This window comes from Pinus tabuliformis, chromosome 3_2, assembly GCF_031772625.1.
Source record: "Pinus tabuliformis cultivar Carrire ecotype Pingquan chromosome 3_2, CPIR1, whole genome shotgun sequence".
In the NCBI taxonomy this organism is placed as follows: Eukaryota; Viridiplantae; Streptophyta; class Pinopsida; order Pinales; family Pinaceae; genus Pinus; species Pinus tabuliformis.
This window is the reverse complement of record NC_142302.1, coordinates 632899749-632926409: the sequence shown is the minus strand read 5'-3', so window position 1 is coordinate 632926409 and position 26661 is coordinate 632899749. Positions and strand designations below refer to the sequence as shown.

The 26661-nt window shown below is 35.2% G+C and overlaps 1 pseudogene; it reads right to left on the bottom strand.

Annotated features, from left to right (window-relative positions):
* Window positions 1-23827: 23827 nt before the first annotated feature.
* LOC149182212 (vacuolar-processing enzyme-like) lies at window positions 23828-25863 on the bottom strand (annotated as a pseudogene).
* Window positions 25864-26661: the final 798 nt, after the last annotated feature.

Genomic DNA, 26661 nt, shown 5'->3' with positions numbered 1-26661 from the left:
CAACTTCTTCCTTTTGCATATGTCTTTTCCTTGATTCAGATTTAATGGTATCGAGAGCTTAAATCAATCTTTGAGAATAAAATGGATCCTTTCACTTGGTCAAACATATCATCTATTCGTGGTAATGGATACTAATTTTTAACTGTTAGTTTGTTTAATTGGCAGTAGTAAATTCAAATCCGCAAGGTTCCATCCTTCTTCTTCATGAAAAGCATAAGAGCCCTCCAAGGTGACACTCTAGGGTGGATGTACTTTTTTTCCAACACTTCTTCGAGCTGCATATTTAATTCAATCAATTTTGGAATTCTAGTACATAAGGGGCTTTGGATATTAGGGAAACTCTAGGAATTAACTCTATATTAAAGTAAATGTCCTGCTTGAGAGGTAATCTAAGAATCTCCTCCAGAAATACATCTCAAAATTGTTGTACAATGGGTATGTTTTCTACAATTACGATTTTCTCTTTTGAATTAGTATATCCCACCTGTACTACATATATTTGACATCCCCCCCAATACATTTACCCAGTTGTGAGGTAGTAATGGATCTCAACTTCACAGATCTTTGGACTCCCTGAATTTCATGACGAACTCCCTCATCATTGAGGTAGCTAATTGTTTTAGCTTTACAATTAATAAGAGACCAATGACTCTCAAGTCAGTCCATGCCAATAAAAATATCATATGATCCTAGGGTAAAAATATTTAAATTTGTTGTGATGGGATGATTTGTGATTACAATAGGGAAATTATCGATTTTAGTAGACACCCTCCTTTTAGCTCTTGTAGCTAGTTATACCAACCATGGAATTTTAAATTTAATTGTTTGCAGATGACATGCTTTAGCTATTTTGGGGCTTGTATCACTCAAACTGTCTCCAAGGTCAATTAAAATTTCCACGACATGAATAAAGATCTTACCTTTGAATTCTTCCATCGTCATTTTGTATTTCCCTTGGTGATCCTCTAGGGCTACATTGATCTTAGGCATACTCTTAAACACTTCTCCCACCATAGATTCTTCTTGAATCTGTGCAATCTGCTCGGGTCTTTTTCGATAAGGACAATTCTTAATGTATTGATGTTCCCCACATACCCAAAATTGCAATGGGGGTCTGGAAGACAACTCCACCTCAAATTTAGTCAAAGTCTCTGCAGTTTTTTATTCACCCAAAACCTTATGTTTTTATGGAATTTTGCCCAAACTTTTATTCTTCTCACTTATGGGTGAATTTTTGTGGGTGCTAAATTTCCCACCTTTACTGTTATGTACATACTTCTATCCCTTTTTATCAGACCACAATTTTGGATTATCTCCTTTCTGCATCATTTATTGATAGCGAATTCACGTTTTACACACAACTTCATCCATCGTTTTCGAAATTTCAAACTCCAGACGCTCATTCATGAAAGTAGGAAAGCTTCTTATAAATCTTTGTACTTTGTCCTTTTCTTCTCTTATGTATGGGACATATTTCATAAGAGAAGTAAATTTAGCCATGTATTCATCCATTGTTAACTATCCCAGTCTGAGGTCATGGAACTCTATCACCTTATCATCATAAAAAATCTCAATCAAATATTTATTCTTAAAGCACTGTTGAAAATTTTCCCATGTAGTCCCTTGTTCGTCCACCCCTTGAACTGCTTTGACCTCCTCCCACCACAAATTGGCTTTTCCTTGTAGCTGGTAAATTTCCAAGCGATCCTTCAAGTTATCATTGTATTCATAAATTTTAAAGTATTTATTAATATTGACCAACCATTCCTTTGTTGCCTCTTTAGACTCGCCATTGAATATTCGAGGATTGATTTTCTTGAATTCCCCTTGCAATTCTAATTTATGTTGTTTTCCTCCCCCCAACTTCTTACTCTCAGAGGTATTACCAAACTATGTCTTCCCATTTTTTGTATCCTTTCCTCTTTCTAACTCTTGTGTCTCACTTTTCCCTGGAGGGATCATATCTCTTTGTTGCTGAGACTCTGTCTGATCACCATCTTCGGCTGTGGGATATGAATTCCTCTGGTTCTGTCAATCTATTAAAATTTTTATGATCCTTTCCTGGTCTCTTAAAAAATTTTCATTATCAGCTTTTAGTTTAGCTACCTCCTCCTTTAATTGTTGTACGGTCTCCATCAACATGGATGTAGCATTTGGGGTGTCATTTCCCAACTGGACCCACATCTCTGGGTTTGGTCCCTATACAGGTGTCGAGCGATGACCTATGGGAATTCCAAGAGAAGTTGGCACCATTCTTCTGCCTCCTCTCCTCATGACTACCCTTCTCTTTCATTGTGAAACAAAGAACATGTTTGTTATTATCATGGTTGCAAATTCCAGGCCGCAGTGTTGTAACAACACTCTGATACCACTTGACACATTTCTCTACACCTAACCTAGTCATAGTAAAAAAAAATAAACTTTGAAGTGCCACTTTAATTCTTCTTGCTATTTTTCTACCACAATCTTAAGGGACCTTGGTAAAATAAGTCCGTTGGTGATTAGTCATGACATTCTGGTGTAGTAATACTTATACATACCATAGAGTACATAACTGCATGAGTTTTGTTTTCATATTAGTCAGTATCTAATATTATTAATATTTCATTAATATTTAGGTTGTGATTGTTCATATGTGGAAAATGGATATATATAATTAAATATGTTACCTTGTCGGGGACTACCCTTGTCCACTTGGCAGAGAATCCCAACTCTATGACTTTGTGCTACATCAGATGGTGGAGAGGAACATGAGGGTTTGATGGTCACCTCTTAATTCCCTACTCCATTCAATCTCTTCAGTGTTTGTTACATCGCCTTCTGATTTCTATGGAGCTCAACTCCTTCACAATGCATGATTAGGGTTTTACATGCCTTAGGTTATTTTTAGTGCTCTTATTTTGGCACTTTCAGCTGGTGCAACTTTCCCTTGGTTGGAAAACTTTGGTAGTTCTGGGGTTTGATTGATTCAAGCTCTCTTTTTTTTCTAAGTGAACAACTATGACCTTTGGTGACATTTGGGTGAATGGAATAATTCAACCTTTGTGCTTTGGTCTCAGTCTACTCATACATACTCTTAAACTTGCTTTGATTGCTGAAAATGCACTCAATCGGCTAAAGGATGACTCCAGGGTTCTCAATTCTCAGTTGCAGCAACTCACAGGTAATTATTTGTGGTATTGATGCACTTAACTGAAGATTGTTAGTTCCATGTTTCCTTGTTTCATTTCTAGGTTCTCAAATCCCCTATTGATTTACCTACCCTTCATATGGTCTCAGTTTTGTGTAGGAACTACATTTATGCTCGACAAGGTTTTACTGGTTCCCTTCTTCTTCATTCAGGGATTCAAAATGGGTTTTCTTCCCTTCGTCAACCATTGCTTCTGCATCTCTATGTTTGATTCTACTCATGATGTGCTTGTTTCCTCCATAGAGTTAGCTCTAGGTTATTCAAATGTTTATCTCCATCGGAGACTGAGTCATAAAGTTCTTTGTTGTTGAGGGCTTCCACCCTATGTCGATTGTTGGGTTCTTGTTACATACATGGTTAGATACTTTGTTTGTTTGTTTATTTGTTACCATCGAGTCGGTTTATGGTAAACTTAACTTATTTAACCCAGTGAGGGTTACTAAGCCATTCAACATGTTTGGCTAAGGTAGACCTGCTCCTGGGTACTATTCTCTTCTACAGTGAAAAAAATAGATATGAAGTAGAATTTCTTTGTGTATACATGTGTTTAATATGTAGATTTTTCACTAGTTCATGTTCTATTGTTTACATGTCTCAAATGGACTATTCATGACACAACACTTGTCTCTCTTTGTTAATTCATCACTATTTAATAAAAGGGTTATGACGTAAAGTGATTCTATCTCCATTGTTTTGCTCCATAGTTAAAAGGGATTTTTCTGATTGAGTTCACATTTGTTTCATGGCATTATATATCTTTTATTACATACAGTAACATTAGCTCACAACAATTGGAATTTTTCCATATTTAGGTCATGGTTTTTTCTTTCTTGTTTACTGCTCCTATTCTTATTGTTTGAATTCTATAGGGACAATATGAATCTTACAAGTCATGTTTAATTTTTCACAAAGTATTATATATATAGGGGCTAGTCCTCTACTGCTAGTGACGCTAGCTTTTCTTAGGACTAAACCCTGTAACAAGAATTTAGAAATCTTTTCACAAATATGAGTAATTTGAATGAAATATAAATTTTAGGGACTGGTCCCCTGCTAGCAATAACACTAGTTTGGATCGGAACCACACGCTGTAACAAAATAATTAAAGTTTTTTCCATTAAAATATATATATATATATATATATATATATATATATATATATATATATATATATATATATATATATATATATATATATATATATATATATATATTCTCATCACTGTTTGGAATTTCTATTACATCCTGCAATTTACATAACATTGTAGGCTAAGAACCATAAACTCAATGTATTTTCCTCATAACTTACTACTATGCAAATTAGAGAAATATTTTACCACTTATCTAAATGCTAATGAATCCACCACAAGGTTCTAGGAAAATAGAATGCACCACCTGTCCAAGAGATCAGTCATTCACTACATCGCAACCCCCGAGTGAGTCACACGCACCAGGTTAGAATCAAACTATCTGGTCACTACTAGACATAACCTTTCACATGAAGGAATCCCACTATCCATCCAACTCCAGGATTTCATGTCCTTTAGTATTTGCAACAATTTCTTTCTCTCCGTCACCTCAAGTCTAGTTTCTCCCTTTTTAGGTCCTTAGCAAAGAATTCCTTTTGCCTTTTTATTTTGCAAAAGACAATTTTGGGTAATAACTACCCCTTGTAACTATTTTCTAACCATTCAAATGTGGATTTTCTTAACATAATATTTTCAGAAGAATCTTGTAGTTAAATCATTCCAAAATATTAACAATTACTAATTCTTTATTTAACTTCCTATTTAAAAGGAAAAGTTCATATAGTAACAAATATTTACATGTCTTACCAAGGGGAATTACAAAGATGTAGTCCCACAAAACTTAAAAAAGAAAAGAAAAAAATGCTATAAATATGAAAAAAGTCCTACAAATATCTTCGTTCCCTTCAAAATATTTTCAAGTCAAATAAGGTTCAATTATATGCAGATATTTATAAGATTTCAAAAATTTTAAATTTTCATTTTAGAAATAAAATAGATATTATTATTTATTAATACTAAGTAATTTCTAAAATTGTGTGTTCGAGCTATTTTCACTTTAAACAGAAGTAAGAGGTTGAGATTTACACCGTAACATGCATCAGTACCACACTTACCTAATAAAATTAGTACGCATAAAAAAAAACATAATCGATATCAGCCATGATGATCTGGAAATTTCACGGTCTTGTCAAATATTGCTAGAGAATTTATGTTTCTAGTTTATCAAGGTTATGTTCTTCATATTAAATTCCACCATATACCACTATCAATAACAATTTTAGGTATCACCCCTTACAGTATTGAGAAGAGGACCACTATACATTAAGTTTATAACTTATCTAATGGTAAGTCAACATTCACATTATTTACAAGCGGTTATGGAACATTGATATGTCAATTCCAATCATAGTTAACATGCATTAACTAAGGTTTCATCCTTAGGGTTCGAAGTTTCTCAAAACTCAACTAGGCAGTTGGTACGTTAGACACTTGGTACCTTTCTCACCGTTGATCAAGACAATGATCAAACGAATCCAGAGACTTTGGGGGTAGTTAGGGTATACCCAACCCCCAAACCATTCTTGAGTTTTTCATTTCGCTTCTGCTTTAGTTTTCGGCGCTGCTCTACAACTAATTGATAAATGTTTCTCCTCCTATGCACTCACATAGGCCTCAAGTCATCTGTTTAATGACCATTCACTCACTACAAGTAAGGTTTTATTATTTATTAGAACTTGACTCACTCCAAACCCTGGAGATTCTCATTTTTTCTATTCTTTGAGCTTATCATTGAACTGTTGAAAAGACTACAACTTATGGCTGATAGATTGGTTACAAGTATTCTATATACAAAATATCGATGAATGGGTTCTAATGCAGGTAATTTGCAACAGTCCTACAACCCTGTAGTTATGAGTACGTTCTTTTTTAATGGTTAAGGTCTTGAGCCTGCAATAGTTCTGGTTCTGGGGTTTTTCCCCTATATTTAGTTGACATTGTTTACAAATAGTTTATGTAGGGTCAAGGGTTCCACAACCTATGGCTTCTTGTGGAGGATGATATGTGTATTAAATAATTCTTTCCTATTTTCTGCTAAGTTCTCATAGAGATCAAGGCCAAATATATTTAATTTTCAGCCACTCTAACTATTTACAATAGTGCTCCCTTTTTGTGGGAAAATTACATTTTGTCATATGCATGTTGCTGAAATTTAACGTCTCTTTTCTACAACTAAATATTACACAAATTTATCGGTTCTGATGTCCTGGTTATGTTATTACTTTGTAACAAACAATTTCCTAAATTTCTTACTAAGACGATAGTGATATCAATGCCCCCTAGGTTACTCCTCACAATGTGTTGTCTTCTTTCCCTAACATTGATAGTAGTGATAGCCAAAAAGTTACTACAGAAGCTCTTATTACGACAGATCGTAACCAAATCCCTGAAACCCGTTGTTTGATTTCCACTTCTGATGCTGCTAAAGATGCGCCCTCTTCTTCCATTCCTGTTATTATAAAGTAAGATGAACCATGATCCGATGCTGTTAGAGTCATTCAAACAACGAATGATGCTACTAACAACATAGTTAATGATCTAGATGCATTTGAGGGAAAAAATCTGGTGAATTATGATTTCCATAAACTTATCAATCACATAAGTGAGCTTTTGTGATTCATCGAGGTGGATGGCTAGATTATTTCATATCCATCGCAAGTGTGGATTATATAGTATATTGTACTTACGTAATGCTAACAAAATGATTTTCATTTCCTTTTTGTTTTAGGTCAAGAAGCAGAATTCGAACGGAGCTAAATAATATTTTCCCATTGATTCAAAAGACTTAGTTAAGCTAAAGATTTTTCTATCTGAGACAACAAATTTCTTTTTGCATATTAAGACTCCTCCATATTTTCATAACCATTAATCATTTGTTTTCTGATATTTGAAATTCAAGTCTCCTACTAAATCTAAATAAATATGTGAAATTCGAGTCTCTTACTAAATTTAAATTTTTGCCTTTTGATTTTATTTTATGGTATGTAGAGAGCTATTAGTCCTACCAACATCAAGGCAATTGTTTGAAATGTCCTCCATGGCATGGGGTCAGCACACATGGCTGCTATAGTGTTCATGGTAGTGGCAAATATCCTTGAGAGATTTGAAGAAGCTTCTAAGAACCGAGATGAGTGTCTCCGTCTTTTGAAGAAAATGATTTTTCTGGCCAAATGTGTTCAGTGGATAAAAGAACATCCTTAGTCGAAGGGAATGCATCATGAAATTAGAAAAGAAACAAAAATGATAATGGAAGGTTCCATGAAGTGTTGTTCTCAAACTATTTGTTCATATTTTTCTAGGTTAGTTATCTTGTTTGTTTATTAATGTGTGCATATACTAAACATTAGTCTTTTGTTCAATCAATCTCGAAGGAATGCATAGCCCATGTTTAGTACCCACACATAGGCCCATGTTTAGTACCCCACACATATACTACTAAGTATATTTTTATTGTGTTCCGCCATATTAAACTGTGGTCAACTATGAAGAAACCATGGTTAATTATGATCAACTATTGTTAACCATGTTCAAATATGGTTGAATATGGTCAACCATGGTCAACAATTGTAAATATGACTATAGTTGACTATGGTCAACCATAATGACTCTCTATGGTTGAATATGGCTAATAATGGTCAACCCTCTTCCAACGTGGTGAACTCCATCAACCATGTCAACCATTAATGTAACCATTTTTGTAGCATTAATGCAACATTAGCATTAACATTAATGTAAGTTTAATCATGGTCAACCTTGTCAATCTTGATCAACCTTATCGACCATGGTCAATGAATCCACCCCATGACTGTAACTAGCACAACCCTATTGATTAATATAGTTGATAGTATTTTCCACTTTTATAACTCAATCCACATATAAAATTTACACCAACATGTACATATCAACTATATTAATAAATAGGTGTATATAAACTATATTAATAAATGGGAGTGTGCTAGTTAATATGCTTATACTAAGTCCAGAGCTTTTGTTGAGTGCCATGTCTAGTACCACACATATTTGATTTAATGGAAGTCCATTGTTTAATTGTAGTTTCTTGTCCACGGAGATAAATAATGTAAACAATGCCAAAGTTTTACTGCTAGGGGTCGGGGTTTAACAAATATTTGGTGCACCTAGTTTGGTTATAAAAACATGTGTAGAACATAGTGCCTTTTCTGTATGCCAGGTCTGGTCCCTTGGATACTGATATAACATGCGTTGAGTTTTCAGGAGAAAATGACCTTGCATCCAAAGAAAAAAGAAGAAAAAAAGTACTAGATGTTGAATTCATAAGGGCCTTAGAATATGTTTCTAAGATGAAGTAGTATTTGGCTACGAGGTTTAATTTGAGATCAGGAATGAAGCCACATGATATTTTTTTCTAAAATATGAGAAACTCTGGAGATTATTTTTTCACGAATGAAACCATTGTTAATGAGTTCAAAATTTTTGATATAAGCGTTTCTCCAATTAAGGCTTGAAATGTTTTGCGTCAATTTTATGCAGTCATTTTTGGTATCCATATTTTGAAATTATTAAATTTTAGGAAACAATGTATCACTTGAATCCTATGGGTAGGCCTAGTAAAATATATGGTTTATATTACTTGATGTCATTAGTTGATGTGAAAGAGGGCATGCTCGGGAAAATTTCCCCCAATCTTTTACTTAAGCGCCCAAATACCTCTTTGTGATACATTTTCGATCTAAAAAAGTGACTTACTCCCCTTATCAATTCTTTGTTTCTTGAAACCTTCTGCTTCCCTGCCATGGTCATCTCTTCTCCTCCTGCTACATCAATCTCTTCTTCTGATATCATCTTTAACAATCTCTTCCTATGATACATTTTCGATATGGAAAAATGAACTACTCTCTTTATCAGTTCTTTCTTTATTGAAACCCTCTACTTCCCTACCATGATCATCTCTCTTCCTTTTGCTACAATGATCTATTCCTCTAGTATCAGCTACAAAGGACTTATAGGCTTACTATGAAATTTTATATTTTTATTGCTAGGGTTCAGGGTTTAACAAAGCTTTGGTGAACCTAATTTGGTAATAAAAACATGTGTACAACGTAGTGATTTTTTTATATGCCAAGTTTGGTCCCTTGGATAGTAATATAAAATGTGTTGAGTTTTTTGGAGAAAATGACCTTGCCTGCAGAGAAGAAAGAAGACAAAAAGTCCTGGATGTTGAATTCCTAAAGGCCTTAGAATCTATTCCTGAGATGAAGGAGTATTTGGCTACAAGATGCAAAACGCCATTAGTAATATTGAACTTGCAAGTAAAAAATACAAATGGAAATGAACCAATAGAATCATTGATGTCATTTTCAATTTCCATTGAGAAATGACAAAATTCTATGGATCCTGATTTTTCTCCCAAGGACTCAATGACAATGTGAACAAGTTTTTTTGGGTATCAATAACGCTCACAAAATTCGTAATATCCATTCTTTCACATGGGATGCATAAACATAAATATATTGTAGATATTACGAGTACTAAATAATTTCCTATAGTGGTTTTGGTGACTCCAAGCTCTCTTAGAATCATGCTTTCCAAAAAAATGACATAGAACTGCACGAAGGGAGAGGGACTGTTGAACATGAAAAGTTTATAATCCATTGGTCTTCCTCTGCATCACTATCCGAATTATGTTATCCAAAAGGATCAAAGAAAACTTCCTGAGGGGAGCAGGAGGGTTAAACATAAAACCTGGTTGGTTTGCTTCTATGGGATTTGAAGAGAGAGTAGGGCCTCCTCATATGTGCGTTAACTCATGAGTCCTTGGTTAGCTAAAGTCATTCCAACTGTAAACTGTCACAGACATTTGAAAAAAAGAAATTATGTGATGGAGGTGTTTGGTTAACCTACCTTGATAATTCAGTCCAGTTGTAAAATCTCATAGACATTTGAAAAAGGAAAATGATAAAAAAACAAAAAAATACGTAGTGGGGGCATTTGGTTAAGTAGTATCATGCTCATTAGGCATCCATGTTCAAACTCTGATCACTCACATATTTTCAATTATTTTGGTTTTCTCCATTTATGATGATTTTTCTTATCCACCAAAACTGCATGAGGGGAGAAGGGTGTTGAATGTAAACCTGATTAGTTTGTCTCTGTGTTCTTTGAAGGGAGCGTTGGCTCATTGGTTGGGAAATGAAGTCCAACTTTTAACCCTCACAAACATCCAAAAAAGGAAAAGGAAAAAAAAACACACAAAGAAATATGTGGTTTATCGCATTGGGCTATAGCTCATATGTGAACCAAATGTCTCCTCAGTCTTGAAATAGTGAGGACTTGTGCCTAGTTTGATGTGAGAGATTGTTCACAAAAAACAAGGCCACAAAACAAGACATTGTCCAATATTTCTTACTTTTTAATATGAAACACTAAACATTTAAAATTGCATAGATGTTTGCTTTATAATAAGGTTCAGGTTTTATAATTTTTTAAAAATTTTAAGATAGAATTCACATGAATTGAAATCAACAAAAATCTAAAATTTACTGAGATATAGTTATCTATTAAGTTTGATATGCCCATATTGACTGGTTTTGTTGGGAATCAAACACAAGCAGGTAGTAGGAAATCACAACCACTTATTACAGAGAAGCTATGGGGTCACTAATAGTGTACGGTATCTCCACATGGTACTCGTTTGAGCACATACTTAGGTGTCTTGAAGAGTTGAGAATGCATGCAAACAACAACATTGTAATCATGTTTGTTGGTAAGAAATCTAATTTAGGGAACTTGAGGGAAGTCCCAACATAGGATGCTAAACAATACGCAGAGAAGGAGGGCTTGTTTTTCTTGAGGCTTATGCTCTTTATGCCACTGATGTTGAGAATGCATTTCTCACTGTCCTCCGTGAGGTCTACAAGGTGGTGAGTAAAATGGCCTTCACTACTAGCCCAGATGATGTCCCTGGGCTAAGGTTCATTATGTTAGGAAGAAGATTGGATTTAACTCCATATGATGATAATAAGGCTAATACAATAGGATGTTTTTATTCATAGTGATATTCATTTTCATAATTGGGCATATGGCCATTCAGATTCCAGATGATAGGCCGACATTGGATGTATCTAAGGCATACGATATCATGATAGATCTGTGATACATATGAGGAATAAAAGATCAAGGGTTTTGACAGATCTGTGCTAGACTTAATAGATCCATGGCCTATAATGTTAACCTTCTTGTAAAGCGAGGCCCTTTTTTTTAATTAATTGTTCTTTCACGGTAAAACTGATGAATACGTCATACCAAATATATTTTTTCTATTAAATTCAAGTTGAAAATTTAATACAAAAGTTGAAAGAAAAAAGAACAAAAGAAATAATTCTTATAAATGAGCAAGTGTTGGGAGTTGATTTATGCAACTACAATTGCTCTTTATTGTTTTTAGTAGTATGTACAATTGATTTACTGCATATTTACATCAAGATTTCAGGAACTTGGGCATAAGTTAAGTCTCGTTTATCCTGGTCCTCAACTTGTTGCAGGTTTTGCCATTGAGAAGAATGCCATACTTAATGAAGATCCTCCCAATTAAATGGTAAAATTTTCATTTATATGGACTTTTAATCATATTATCATATATGTATATCAAACTACATTGTTGCAAGAGACCTAACGGAGAGTGTATGGAACCACAGAGTTGTTCTTGAGAAAGAGTTAGTTGAGTGATATTTCCACATAAACCTAATTTTGTAGGTATTCATCCATGTAATTGGGACTCATCCAGACTAAGGGCAATCAAATTTCTTATATTACCTAATTGTGCCTAATCATTGTATTTTGTTTCAATGAAGAAAAATTGACTAACATGTTCATGATCAACCATAATTTGACCATATTTAACCATAGTCAACCATGTTCAAACATGGTTATGGTCAAACATTGTCATCAAGTTTATCCATGGTCAACCTTGAGATGTTATAGCTTGATATGTCACTCAAGGCCAGAGTTTCCTTCCAAATTTCCCCTCTCCTCCTATTAGCGTTCCTTTACACCTCTCGATGCATTGCTAGTTTATGTCTCATATGAAGCCTTTATTAATGTCGTTGTCACATGATATTATTGTATAATAAAAAAAATAAACCTTTTACCTATTAATTCCAAAATCTTAACCTTGTTAAAATATGAAGATAATACCATACATATGATACATTATTATGTAAATTATGTCAAAGCCATAACACAAACATTAAAAATGATTTTTAACTTAGGGGACCTAGGATTATTGTCCCAGTGTATGCTCTTGTTTGGATTTATTGATTCACTCAGTCATAAACCCATGTCGCACAATCATAAATATTTTAGCATTATATGGTATGGTTAATTTAACAAGTCGAGTACATAATCCTTTATTGCTGGGTGTCGAGTGGCACCAGCTGGTCAGGTGCAAATACCCCCAAAAGATTTATCTTGAAGGATCCACTAATTACACTTGGGAAAATGTCCTTCTTTGATCTAGGAAGGGTTTCAATCAATGGTAATTCTTTGTCGAGGTGGCATATGGAAAAATATCGAGTTTACCCTCTAGTTCCATCAACCATTTGCATGAGAAGCAGGCTGAGAGATCTTTTGTTGCTCACATAGGTTCGGTTCTACGTCTTTACTCGCGAAAGCTTCCATAGTCAAGATCTTGGAAAGGAATATCATTCAGTGGGCAGAATGCTATTGTTTTTCCAGCTACCCATGTGATATACTAACAGAACCTATGGTCCTAGAGCTTTCAGCCATATTCCCTAGGGTTTTAAGGTATTATATTGCTCATAATGTTGGGGTTAAATTCTTTCTTTAAGATTATTTTAACAAGAACCCATCTTGCTTATCTGATTTTTACTATAATAGATGCAAGGCATTGAAAAGGGTTGCAACCTCCATTGGCCTTAGGTAATAACTGTTGAATATCCACTCACTTATTATATTTGTTTCACCAGTAAGCTCTCCAGATTTCCCTTCCTTACTCCTTGCTTGGGTTGCAGGTTTGGATATTTTTCCCAAGTAAACTCTCAGGTGTTGAAAGTTTTCGTTACTGTTTTTCTTTCCTCTTTTCTCCAGTAGTGAGGTGTGTTCGGCTCGACCCTTTAACCAAGGCTTCATTTCTTTTATAGGTGTTATATCTTATACTATCTTTGGATTATCTGTTAAGTTATATTTTATGGCTTATCAAGCTGTCTAATTGTTGAGCTTAGTGCCCATACTTTGTGAAGTTTCCAACCCACTTTGGGGTTTTGTATTGTATCAAGAGGGTTTATTTCTATGGGATTTTGTTGTTAATTATTATTGTGGAATTCTTTCAACCACGCATTGAATTTTTCTTGAATTAACCTTTGATCATTCTTACCCTATAATTATGAGATGCAGTTGGTAAGAATAGAAATATATTCATTACTGTATTGTACAAAATTCCATACTTAACCTTGGTATTTCAGGAGTTTCGAGTTGGCCCGATTCAGGGTTTTAAACTCTTCTTTATAATGTTATACAAAAGAAATCTCTGATTTTCTTGATTTTTGTATGAGTTGTGCGATGTGAATTCATTTTCTCAGGAATGTATAGTCTTTTTTCTCTTCATACTTAACTGGAAGATTTTCCTCATGATAATAAATTTAGTTGTTCGTATTTACTAGCATGTTTTCAGGACTATGCCCAGGTATGGCTGATATTGTGCAATTGTCCTAGGATTAACCCGAATACTACTGTAGATTCTAGTTCTTAGTATTCTCATACAATCATGATACAATATAGTAAATGTATCATGTATTCAATATGCTTAGACTTACCTGTCATGCTTTACTAGTTATAGAGTAACCATAAATAGGGAGACTACCATATCTCTAATATGAGCATATAGGATAAAAAGACCAATTATTACAACCTGTGTTTCGAGAATATTTACCATGCTTGATTCTTATAGATTTACTACAAGGGAATGAGTGCCATATCTCTGTAATGTTTACACTAATATAGAGATCTTACAAAGCTTGAACAAATCATGTTATCTTGTCAATGGATTGTCTCAGAAAGACACTGTAAAATAATGCCCCATCAATTCTTGTTCTAGTTGTATTTTCATCTATTGAAGCCAATAATTGTCACTTCTATTGGTGATTCAATCGATAATCTATTTCTCAAGATGGATTTTAGGTCGAATGTCACTCACTCTAAATATAGTTGGGGATATTTTATATCACTACCCACCCACACCGAATAGAGGGATGTGTACCTCCACCCACACCGAATAGAGGGATGTATACCTCCAACAACAAGGATGGAAGCATAAGTTCCTTGGCTGGGGGAGCATTGATTTTGGTACCTATTATCCCTAAACCCCATGTTGACAAAGTCTCAATTACCCACTAAATTCCATGCTCGTTAAGTCTCAATTAGCAACTACTGGTATAAGGTCACGTGAATTCAAGATCAATTACCGAATAAAGTCGTGTTCACTATGGAGAAATTACCAATACACGGAGCATGTGAATTCAATAGAAACCCCAAAGTACAATGACAAGTTATATAAGTATAACTAACTAGTATAAGGTAAGCTTTATTAGTTCAATATTCCAGATATAGGCCAGATTTATTATGTAGAATTTTCTAGACCACGGGCTAGGTTCAGACATTTAGATTGACCAGTCAAAGGTCAACTTCATAAGAGAAATATGAAATGATAAAGGTTTGTGCAACATAAATTCTGATACATAGGCCATTTTATTAATGTCAAGGGTCATAGTCAAGGTTCTATGTGTTGTACCCTGATACCTTGCTGAAGCAATAAGATGTTGGGGCATCCATCAGTAAGTTGGTTGGATAAGTGAGGTATGGAATAGAGGTCGGTAAAGAGAATAGGGTTGGTGGAGTAGGTAAATATTAGTCCTGGAAGGGTCAAAACTAGGCATGTACATTTATGTTAATCAGATATCACAATGATTGAGGAAGCTTCAATATAAGAAGTACTGAGAACAATTGTAGGGGATGAAGAAGGAGATGTGACAGAGGTACTATAGGTAGAGGAAATATATTGGTTAAAATTACCTTTGGGTTCCACTTGTGATTCCTCCTATTTTTTAGTCTTTTTCAAGTCTATCACCTCTATCTCATCTTCACTCTCCCTTCCTTATCATTAGTATCCTTCTCATTTTTTCATTTATCCACCAACACCAATAATAGAATTTTTGTTAAGAAGTAGCATTGGATGACTTAGGACGAGGGCTAAAGCTCATATGTTTATCTTGGGCTTCTCCTTGGGGTTTCTGAGATTATGTATCTTGCTTTAAATTCTACTTAAAAGTCCCAAAATATCCTTTCCCATCTCTTCTTCATGAAACTTCAGCTTTTGAACACAATATTCATCCTAATTTTCCTTTGAAGAGCCATGTAGCCATTTTTCATCGAGGCCATATCCTTGGGGGAGATTAAGGGGAGCTACATTTGTCAAGGGACATTTTTATTTTTGTCCCATGCCACCACAATATTTGTATCCCTTGCTTGTAGACAAGATATACCCTCTTCCATATGTAAACGCTTTATCCAATTGATAAAAAGAGAAGACTGAGTTCTCCCATGAGCTTTTATTTGAAGACTAGAATGATAATGAAATTTTCATTTTTAATTGTACACCTGAACAAGCTTAGAGACCCTTCCACCTCACCGGTTTAAAATCTAGACTCAAACCATGGAAGAATTGGCATTTTGAAGTGTGTCACTCTAGCCCCTTCGACAAGGAGTGACATAACACATTTTGAAAAAGAGAAACAAGAGATTGTCATCTCTTTCCCCTTTGAAAGGGGTGAAACTATCTATAAAAAGGGTAAATGTCTGAAAACATCCTAGAAAAAGGTTTCCAAAGAATCTAAATATGATTCCATTCTATTGAATCACTACTACAAGAGACTATCACCTCTTCTCCTTTAAAAAGGTTGAACTATCTAGAAAGAGGAGAAATGTCTAAATACATACTGGAATTTTTTCCCAAACCATTTAAAGATGATTCCATTCCATTAAGTCACTACTACACAAATGAGTTTTTAAGATATTTATTTATTTTCATTTTAAAATTTCATTTTGTTTCAACCATTTTTAATATATACAATGGCAATTTAAGATGTTTGTTTTTTTACTCAAAAGGTCACCTATCACGTCACAAGATAAAATTTCGAGGTGGGCGGTGCCATTTTTGTTCAAACCCTCGAGAAGCTTTCAAGAATGGAAGAACAATGGGTGGTGAAATTTTTTTCAAATCCTTGAGGAGATTTCAAGAATGGGAGAAAAAACCCTCAAGGAACCTCTAAGAATGGAAGAAAAAGTTATGGTTAATTCGCAAAAGGGATTTTTGAACTTTGGAGGAGGTTTCAACAATGGAGACCAAGTTCTTCCATGAGTTCCTGTAACCCTTTTCTCCTTCCAATTAAACTATCTCTCGATGATTATTGCCTTTGGTAGCCTGTTAAAAATGCATGGAAATTTCTTCTATTTTTGAGGTTGTTGTAATAGCTAGTCCTCATAAGTCAATAGTTTTATGTTTAAGTTTTTCTTGGTACCAGAGCTCCTACTTTAAGAAAATGACTGGTGTTCAAGATTCAGTCAACGTGGCTAAGAATATAAAATAAGCCCAAAGGGACTCTTCCAATGCATCTAGGAATCCAAATGTATTTTCCACAAATCATTTTTTCCCCTCTAGTTTCATAGAGACATGGGGATTGCTGGGTTTTGTGCAAGGGAGCGGGACATCTAACTAGATCTTGTGTGGCTCCTTGATTTCTCTATGGAACCCTAGACCCACATAAGATTCAAGTAGGGCTTTTCCTTCCATAGTCACCCAAAAAGTGCTCCTCTCTCTCTCTCCAGGTTTTCTCTGGAGCTTGGTGGTCAGTCACATTCTCCTCCAAGGCGATGAAAGTGGTGGATAGAGGTGTTCTAGAAATTATGGACTTGAGTAGCTGATGAGAAATATTCAGCTGTTGGACATCCCAGTAGGAATAAAACATTTTCTCGAGCACATGCAACAAAAACTCCTCTAAGGTTGTTGCAACAAAGGTCGTTGATAAATCAATGGAAGAAGGGAAAGCATTCCTGGATCCCTCCAACCCACCAAGCCTTGGAAAATAACTTTCAACTGCATCCATTTCTCACAGCAGTAAGTCTTTATCTGACTCCAGTTCTCTTATCAAATTTCTTTCTTTGGAAGATTTTATGGTTATTGACCAATTTGAAATAAACTCAATCTCTTGAATCAGTTATCGGAATTTGAACTTTATAATTCATCCACTCCTGACATAAATGTTTACAAACCCTTAGGTACCTATGAAAATAAAGCTATGAGATCAAAAGGGAAGTCCATACTATGCTCTTCAAGAGTCAAAACCAGTCTAGGTCCCTCTTAGGATAAGGGATCTCAGGACATGTTTTCCATAGTCATCATCGACCCTCGTATTAATATTTTTACCATGACTTTCGTCATCCATATCATAATAAGGGTCAAAATCAATGACTTTGGAATTCATTTTTTCTTCACTTATTAATTCACCTTGGGGAAATCATCATTTCTCTTTATTTCCTGGCTACTCCTCTCTATCCACATCACTTTTCTTCCCCATTTTCGAGTTATGTTATATTTTGTTTAATAGTTTGGTTGTCAAGAGATATGTTTGTTTTGATCAAGGTTGTTCTAGAATGTTATGCAGTAAATAATAGTTGGGGAGAGTGTTTGATGGTGGCAGAAATTTTGGAATCTAACAAGTCATTTAAAACCACAAATATTTCTTCAAGATGCCCTATATAACAAAATCTTAACCCAGGAGATGCATCACGTACAAGGTTTGTTAAATGTACTTTTTTCAATCAATTCAAAATAAAAACTTCAAATTTTGAATGGTAACAAGTGGGAACATAGGACTCTGGTTGTTTGCTCTCAACCTTAGATGATTGATAGTGTTGGAAAAAGTCTTCAAGGCTCTACATACTTATGTTGCCTATGGTATTTGGTTGTCCTTATTCATATTTAAATATTTGGAGATGAGGGTAGCCACAAGCCCCAGTTGCCTATTAAGGTGTGAACATGAAGGAAAATGGGTTTATACAAGAGACATGCGTAGTGCATAACTAACTTTGATAAATATTAGGGTTTTTCAATGAAAAATGTTGAAGGTGATCTAGAGCTAATATGAGATACCTTTTTTTATCAATCTTGTCATTTTCAACTCTTGCAGATTTTATGTTAAAATTCCAAATCATCGAATTTTCAAAATCAATGTAGCATTTCACTACTATCCACAAATGATTAAAAGATAAATCGATACGACTCACATTCAATACAGTATTAAATGGAGAAATACAAATCATATCCTATCTCCTAATAAGCACAAGCTACATAGTAGATGCAATAAAAGAAATATTCTTGAAAAACCACAAAATTGTAAATGAAGCCATAACTAAAATGCCTAACATCCAAACTGATTCTAGAAAACCTAGTCCTGGGAAATTTTTGCTGAAAATGGCTTTAGAGACGACATTGAACTACCTTCCCATAGAGGCTAAAGAAATATTAAATTTATGGCATCAAAGGTAGAGTTTAGGGGTAATGCCCCTCAGTTGGGTGGATGGTGATTATTACATACATACAATGATGCACCATAGGTGATGGTGTTAAAATCTAACCCTAACCCTAGGTGATGGTGTTGAGTGCACCCTCCTGCATGGATAATGCTTCCAGAAATGGTGTGCTCAAATGGATAAGACTAGGTATTGTATGCATGCACTAAGCCTCTGAACTGAAGACAAACTAATGCACGACCTTCTTGGGATTTTTTCCCTACAACATACAGTTTTCTCATAGATAATTGGGCTTTCTCTAAATCTAATTTAGGAAATTAACTAATGATGGTGCATGCATGCATGCTTCCTTCCACCCCCTACAAACTTATTTACATAACAAAAACATTCCTCCCAAAGCAAGCTATTGATATGCCTAGCTTCATTTATTATTAATGTTGTAAACATATATCTAGGCATGGCTTTGTTGTTATAACTGCGGTATGAGGAAGGAGAATTGACTACTCAACAAACAAGGTAAAAATATAACACTTGGTATTTGAGATTCTAACAGTAACTTTCCTAGTTTTTTCTTGTCATCAACTTGGGACTGGCTGTAGAAATTTTGCTGGTACATTAACCTGATAATGAAGTATAAATCAAAGCAGAATACTATAACCTGCTTCTACTATCAATTTGCGGAAGCTTAAAGATCAAGCTGAAAAATATAACCAGAAGAAGAAGAATCAATTGCACAATAGACATGAAAAAACTTTGGGGAAAGCCTCAGCTAAAAACCCGACACTATTGTATTATCATACATGGTGGAAATACATAGGAATTATACAAAGCCTTAGCTCTCACAGCTAGCCAGCTCTCAGTACAATCCTCAGATATGCTCACAAGCAATCTTGGCTTCTCTCTAGCCTTCCTCTCTGCCCTCCAAGCTCCTATTTCCTTGCGTTGTTCCTTGTGGATGATTCTCCTGTTACCAAGTGGATGATCCTGCTCCAAAACTACACAATCTTCAAGGATTTATCCTTGAATGCATGCATGCATGAGTTTTCTTCATGAGAAAACACATGCAACTGATAGTACAATGTCCTTGACATCTAACTCAACTAGGTCTTTCTCAGAATAGACATGCATGAGCAGGCAAGTACACCCAATAGTTGTGAGGTGTATAAGTGTACCCCACAAATATCCCCAACTATGCTATCGGCTCAAGCTTATTCCATGCATCCTTTGTCATATGGCAATATACTGATGAGCCAAAGATCCTGAAGTGGCCCACATCTGGTCTCTTACCAGATAAATCTTCCTTTGGTGTCTTCATCCCAAGTATGCGATGCGGGCTTCTATTATGCAAATAGACTGCTGTGTTGCATGCCTCAACCCACAAGTGAAGTGGTAGGCCTTGGTCATGCAGCATTTCCCGTGCTACCCCTACAATAGTTCTGTTCTTCCTCTTGGCCACCCCATTCTGCTGCGGGTTATGTCATCAACTCTCGTTTAATTCCTTTCGCTGCACAGAAGTCCTTAAACTCTTGAGAGACATATTCTCCACCATTGTCACTTCTCAAGGCCTTGATCTTCTTCCCTGACTCTTTCTCAACCAAAGCTTTGAACTCACAAAACTTTTTGAAAGTTTGGTCCTTCTTTTGCATGAAATAAATCCAGCATTTACGAGAATAGTCATCAATGAAAATCACATAATACCTTTTCTTCGCTATGGATACCATCGAGAATGGTCTACACAAATCAGTATGAACTCATTCTAAGATAGCCTCTCTTCGACTATCTCGACCATGAAAGGAAGACTTGGTGTACTTTCCCAAGGTACAACCTTTTCATGTGTCAACTTGCTCAAGTTTACATTTGGGAAGTCCTATAGATATCTGTTGCATTATCTTCAAAGCCCCATGATGCAAATGGCCCAACTACCTCTGCCACACTCGCCAATGTCTTGGCTTTGTACCAATTCCACTTTCGTACTCAATGCTGCACAATCATCTACCTCTAGTTTATATAGATTCTTCACCCGAATCCCTATCCTCTTAGTCTGACCCATGGTTATGTGTCTTAGGGATACCTTTCCTTTATTGAAGACAACATCGTAGCCTTTGTCCTCCAACATCGCTATCAATATCAATTTCTTCTTCAGTCCAGGCACATACTTCACATCTGTCAAGGTGATAGGAGCTCCATGCTCCCTATGAAAAGCAACCGTGCCCACTCCTGAAACACTATACCTTCTGTCGTCACCAATCTCTATGCGCATCTTGAGGTCTTTCTCCTCCAAGGAAATGAATAAACGTTTATCACCGGTCATGTGGAATGAGGCTGTGTAATAGATGTGTATTCTCCGAGCGGGAAACAGAGAGGTGAGACTGTGAGAGAAAACAGAGGATATTATAGTGGATCTGCTATAGGTTGTGTCTCTTCATTTTGCTAGATAATAGAAAGGAAGGACTGGTTTTTCGGTGTGGACGTAGCCCAAACTGGGTGAACCACGTATATCCATGTCTCTCTAGTTTTATGAGCTTTCTGTGTTTATATTTCTACAATATTTTATGTGTTCCATTGCTCTCTAATATATAATTTCCTAAGGCCAGATTTTCTTCATCATCATCCTTGGATGAAGAACCATCTCATGTGCTCCTCCTGATCTCCTCCTACATAAGATCCAACCACAGTCATTCCCAATCCGGTAGTTTCTCCCTTCCATTCACAGAGTCCTGGTAGCTGTTCCAACTCTTTAGAAGGCTAAGGAGAGCGAGGCTCACCATATCATCATCAACATTAGTTATTCCCACACTACCAAGCTCATCTTTGCAGGTGGTGAGCTTTTTCAGAGATGTGGAAATAGTATTTCCCTTCTCCATATTGATTCTTCAAAGCTTATCCTTGAGCGCCAATTTCCTTTGGTTAATATTGTTCTGGTAGAGGTCCTTCAATGTCTTTCAAATTGAAAATGGAGTATCCCTCCCATGGAGACTCAAGACAATAGGTCTCGAACTCCCTCAAGGATGATCTGTCTCACCTTCGCCACACACTTCTTCCACTCAGACAACTCTTGTCCATTAGTTGAAGTTGTCTTTGGGATTTCCTGACCAATGAAATCCTTCAAGCCATTGTATTCTAATACAACCTCCATTCTATCTTTCCATGCTATGTAATTCGAGCTACCTTCCAAGGCATACTCAAGTCTCAAGCCATAGAATGCCATTTTCCAACCTTGAAGTATGATATGAATTTGATTTGCACCTGCAACCCTGAACTTAAAACTTTGAATTCTCTTCTCAGTATACTATTCACAACTATGATACCATGTAGAAAATTTCTACAAGTCTAGCTCTGATACCATGTAGAAAATCTTATACAAATCCAACTCCGATACCATGTAGAAAATCTGCTGGTAGGTTAACTTAATAATGCAATATAAATCAAAGCAGAATACTGTAACCTACTTCTACTATCAATTTTTGGAAGCTTAAAGATCGAGCTGAACAATATAACTAGAAGAAGAAGAATCAATCTCACAATACACATGAAAATACTTTCGGGAAAGCCTTAGCTAAAAACCCCACACTATTGTATTATCATACGTGGTGGAAATACATAGGAATTATACAAAGCCTTAGCTCTCACAGATAGCCAACTCTCAGTACAATCCTCACAGATGCTCACAGGAAATCTTGGCTTCTCTCTAGCATTCCTCTCTGCCCTCCAAGCTCCTATTTCCTTGCGATGTTCCTTGTGGATGATTCTCCTGTTACTAAGTGGATGATATCCTAACAAGTGGATGATCCTGCTCCAAAACTGCGCAATCTTCAAGGATTTATCCTTGACTACATACATGAGTTTTCTCCATGAGAAAACGCATGCAATTGACAGTACACTGTCCTTGACATTTAACTCAACTGTGTCTTTCTCAGAATAGACATGCATGAGTTTCTGATGAGCGAATCTTTAGTTAATTGGAGTAGCACTAGTTGAGTGCATGCATGTATCAACTGACTGTCAACTCTCTATTAGTTCCTCAAACAATTTGGAACTAATTTAACTGGACTTAACTCAGTAAATTGAGTTAACTAATTACAACTCAAATATAACTCAATCTTATCTCCTTAATGTAAGGGACAACTCTTGCATGACTTCAGAAAGACTTCTAACTTGAATTTCTCCAACTAATCAATTTAAAATAAATAAATTAATTATTTCCAAGTAGCTGTTAAGACTAAATTTGATTTTAATTCACAATTTAATTCAAGGACAAATTAAATTGGAATATTCTTGTTTCCATATTTCAACACCGACAAGAATTTAAATCACTGTAAGCAACCATAAATTTGAAATTTTGGACAATTTTAGTTATTGATTACATGCCTATTTCCACACATTATCAAGTTTTGATTGTCAAGTCTGCAACTATTTCCTTGATACTTCAATCTAAGTAGATTGAGTTACATAAATATAATGAAAACTCTCCCCAGTATACATTGTTATGGAATTTTGCAAAGAGACTTTGTTAAAGCTTATTACTCTAATCTAAATAGATTATGTAGACTTTTTTAATAGCCTATGTATATCGTTGTTGAACTTTTCAGTGTTGATATTTTAATCTAAGTAGATTGAGTTACATAAGTATAATGAAAAATATCCCACAGGAGTTTTGCAAACAGACTTTGTTAAAGCCTTATTACTCTAATCTAAATAGATTAATAAAATTATGATTGGAATTTTGCAAGCCACAAATGTTATGATTGGAATTTTTGCAAGCCACAAATGTCAATCCCTTGTTTTTATATATGGATTATTATATGTTCTAGCATTGTTCACTAACATAATAGGGTGAATGTTGGAAAAAACATTGAGAAAAAATATGTGTTTATGCTTATATAGCTCGTTGAAAAACTTGCATTGTTCTTGAAATTGAAAGAGGCCATGGTAGTCACCCAGTTCTTTGTGACTATAAGGAACTGAATCATCAAGCACTGAAACCTCTATGAAGTGAAGCCCTAAACCTGGATGGAATTTGATTACATGCCTCTACAGATACCACAGTCATGGTATTCTTGGTGACTCCTTCATTGCACATATTTGGAAAAGAACATGTGTATTTCATGCCATACTGCGACAAAGATCCACAATGTTTTTCAAATGTGCGCACCTGTAGCAATACAAATATTCTTATGTTTAGAACTTTGAGAGTCAGATCTTATAAAGAGAATGATGTGCTTTAATTAGTGTAATTTTTCAAGATGGCTAACCATTAAGGCATAATGATAGTAGAATAAGAGGATTACAACATGATCATCATCGGAGAAATGCAAGGTTAACAAAATGGGAATTTGTGTGAAGTTAATGCAGATGAACACTTGGGTTTCATAGCTACAGAGTTGGGTTTATATCTACCCAACTATGAAACAATAATGTCTACACATTTCACCAAAAAAAAGGTAAAGTAGGATCAGAGGATTAGAAAATCACCATTGTTTTGAGATAGTCCCAATAATGAACTAAAGGTTGACTTGGTGGCCGTACAGTGTTCAACATATTAGTACCCCTTGCAGATCCAAACAAAAGCTTGCCAACGAGATTCATGCTTTTTTCAACATGCATATGATATGTCATCAAGTACACCATATGTCTCTATGATTCCAACTTCTCAATGGAGCCCTCCTTAAATCTTTTATACTGCAAAATAAAGCATAAGAACCACTAGATATTGGCTTTTTCCTCAAAGTCCAAAAATACACGAGACTGAAAAGAACAACATATACTAACAGCAGAAGATAGTTCATGTAATTCTATACTAATACCGCAAGATAGTTCATGTAATCCCTTTCCTTTCCTAATATTCAAGGGGGGAATTTATAAATAAGTGAATAAAAAATGTAGTTAGGTGGATGAATACCACTTTTATGGGGGGATTATCATCAATATACTACCCTTTTCCATAGATAGAGAAGATATGCATCTCGTTGATTTACAACTTTCACGTCCTTCTCATCAGGGAATTTTGGAAACCCATTATCATAGGTGAAAGTAGCATTGGCATTCGTTGGGTGAGATCCAATGTATAGAAATAAATGCTTTTTTCTAATATGGATGTCACCATGCTGCATCACATGGGATTCGACCCAATATTTATTATGGTATGATGTCCTGAATTTTACCTGCAAAAAGCCAGCTTATCATTATACTAGTATAAAATGGCGCAAAATACAAATATGTTCCAAGTGGACAATGAAATTTGGAATAAAGTAAAGGCACTTCCACATTACAATGTGGTGCATGTGGAAGAAAAGAGCCTTTACTATTAGAAGTGAAGGCAAAATATTTATGGATAGTCAAGATGATAATTGCCATATTATGACTGGAAAGTACTCAGGCTAATTATCTATGGGCAGGAGATCATAGTTGCGAGACTATGAGTGGCAAGCACTCCCAAGTATGGTTGGTATGGCCCCAGGGAAAATATTGTATAAATACTTACCTCCCACAACATGTAAGAGTATTGTACATGAGAAATATTTTAACCCTGACCCCTGCTTCTAGTCAAGGAGAAATAATAATCTTTCTAAATTCCATTTTACTTTTGTCCCATGCTATGCTCTTCATTTTGGATTGAACGAAGATATGAGATGCCATTTTACTTATTTCCCATGTTATGCTCTTCATTTTGGATTGAACGAAGACATGAGGATCGACCTCAAAGATCCTGAAACCAATATGTTTCAAAATTTAAACCCACTTACCAATTGATATTGTTGCTTTATAGTTTCAGTCTTCAAGTTGTGTTTTTCACTGCAAAATAAAAGTAAAATCAGCACACAGTTTCAGTCAATAAGAAACATCCAATGCAAAATAACTAATGGAAAGAGATATTGTAGTAGTTTGCACTTGCAATTGATCACTTGATATGATTGAAAGTCATATATTGTATTTTTGTTAGGATTCAAACACTTAATATTCAGATTACAGTGGAGAGGTTTGCAAAAAAGACAAACAATGTTCCATCGTTATACTATTTGCAATAAATATATATATATATATATATATATATATATATATATATATATATATAATGTTTGCAACCATGTTTTTTAAATGCATAATGCAAACAAGTTGTAACATTGTATTCTATTAGTTGCAAGTCAGGATCCTGATGATGAGAACGAGACTCTAGAATGCCTTCAAAATATGTGAGAGTTCCCAGATAGATTGTACTTGTACTACAAATGAATACAAGCTACGAAATTCTCCATATTGTGAGATTAAGGCATAGATGGATGACATTGTACATTTCATCTTCTCTCCATAAAGAGCCACATGGGACTATGCTAGTGGCAACTCACCAGAGCATTGGATCTATACTAGCTATATTTTCAAAAGATGGGACAAGCAACAATAAACGTAAGCCTTTGACACTCCCAAATGTAATAACAGGTTCCAAGCATGTGTAACATTGCCTCTAGGTTCTCCAATATAAGCCTAATTAAGAGAACAATAGAGTGTTATTGCCCCATTTATTTTGTTGACAAAACTCTTCTTTAAGTGTTGATATAAACAATGATAATATCATTTTTTCCATATACAACTTCCTTAGGGAAACTCTCCAACAGTTTCTTCACATTCTATGAACGGTGCTATACTGTCGGTAGACATGTGCCAACCCTCAAGGGATCCAAGTGGATTATGCCTTGTGAATTTTTTGGTCATTATGGCTTTGGCATGGCATGCCAAATCACTTGAACTAACCATTGGAGATACAAAACAATGTTATCTATCTACCTACCGACCTATCTACCTATCTAG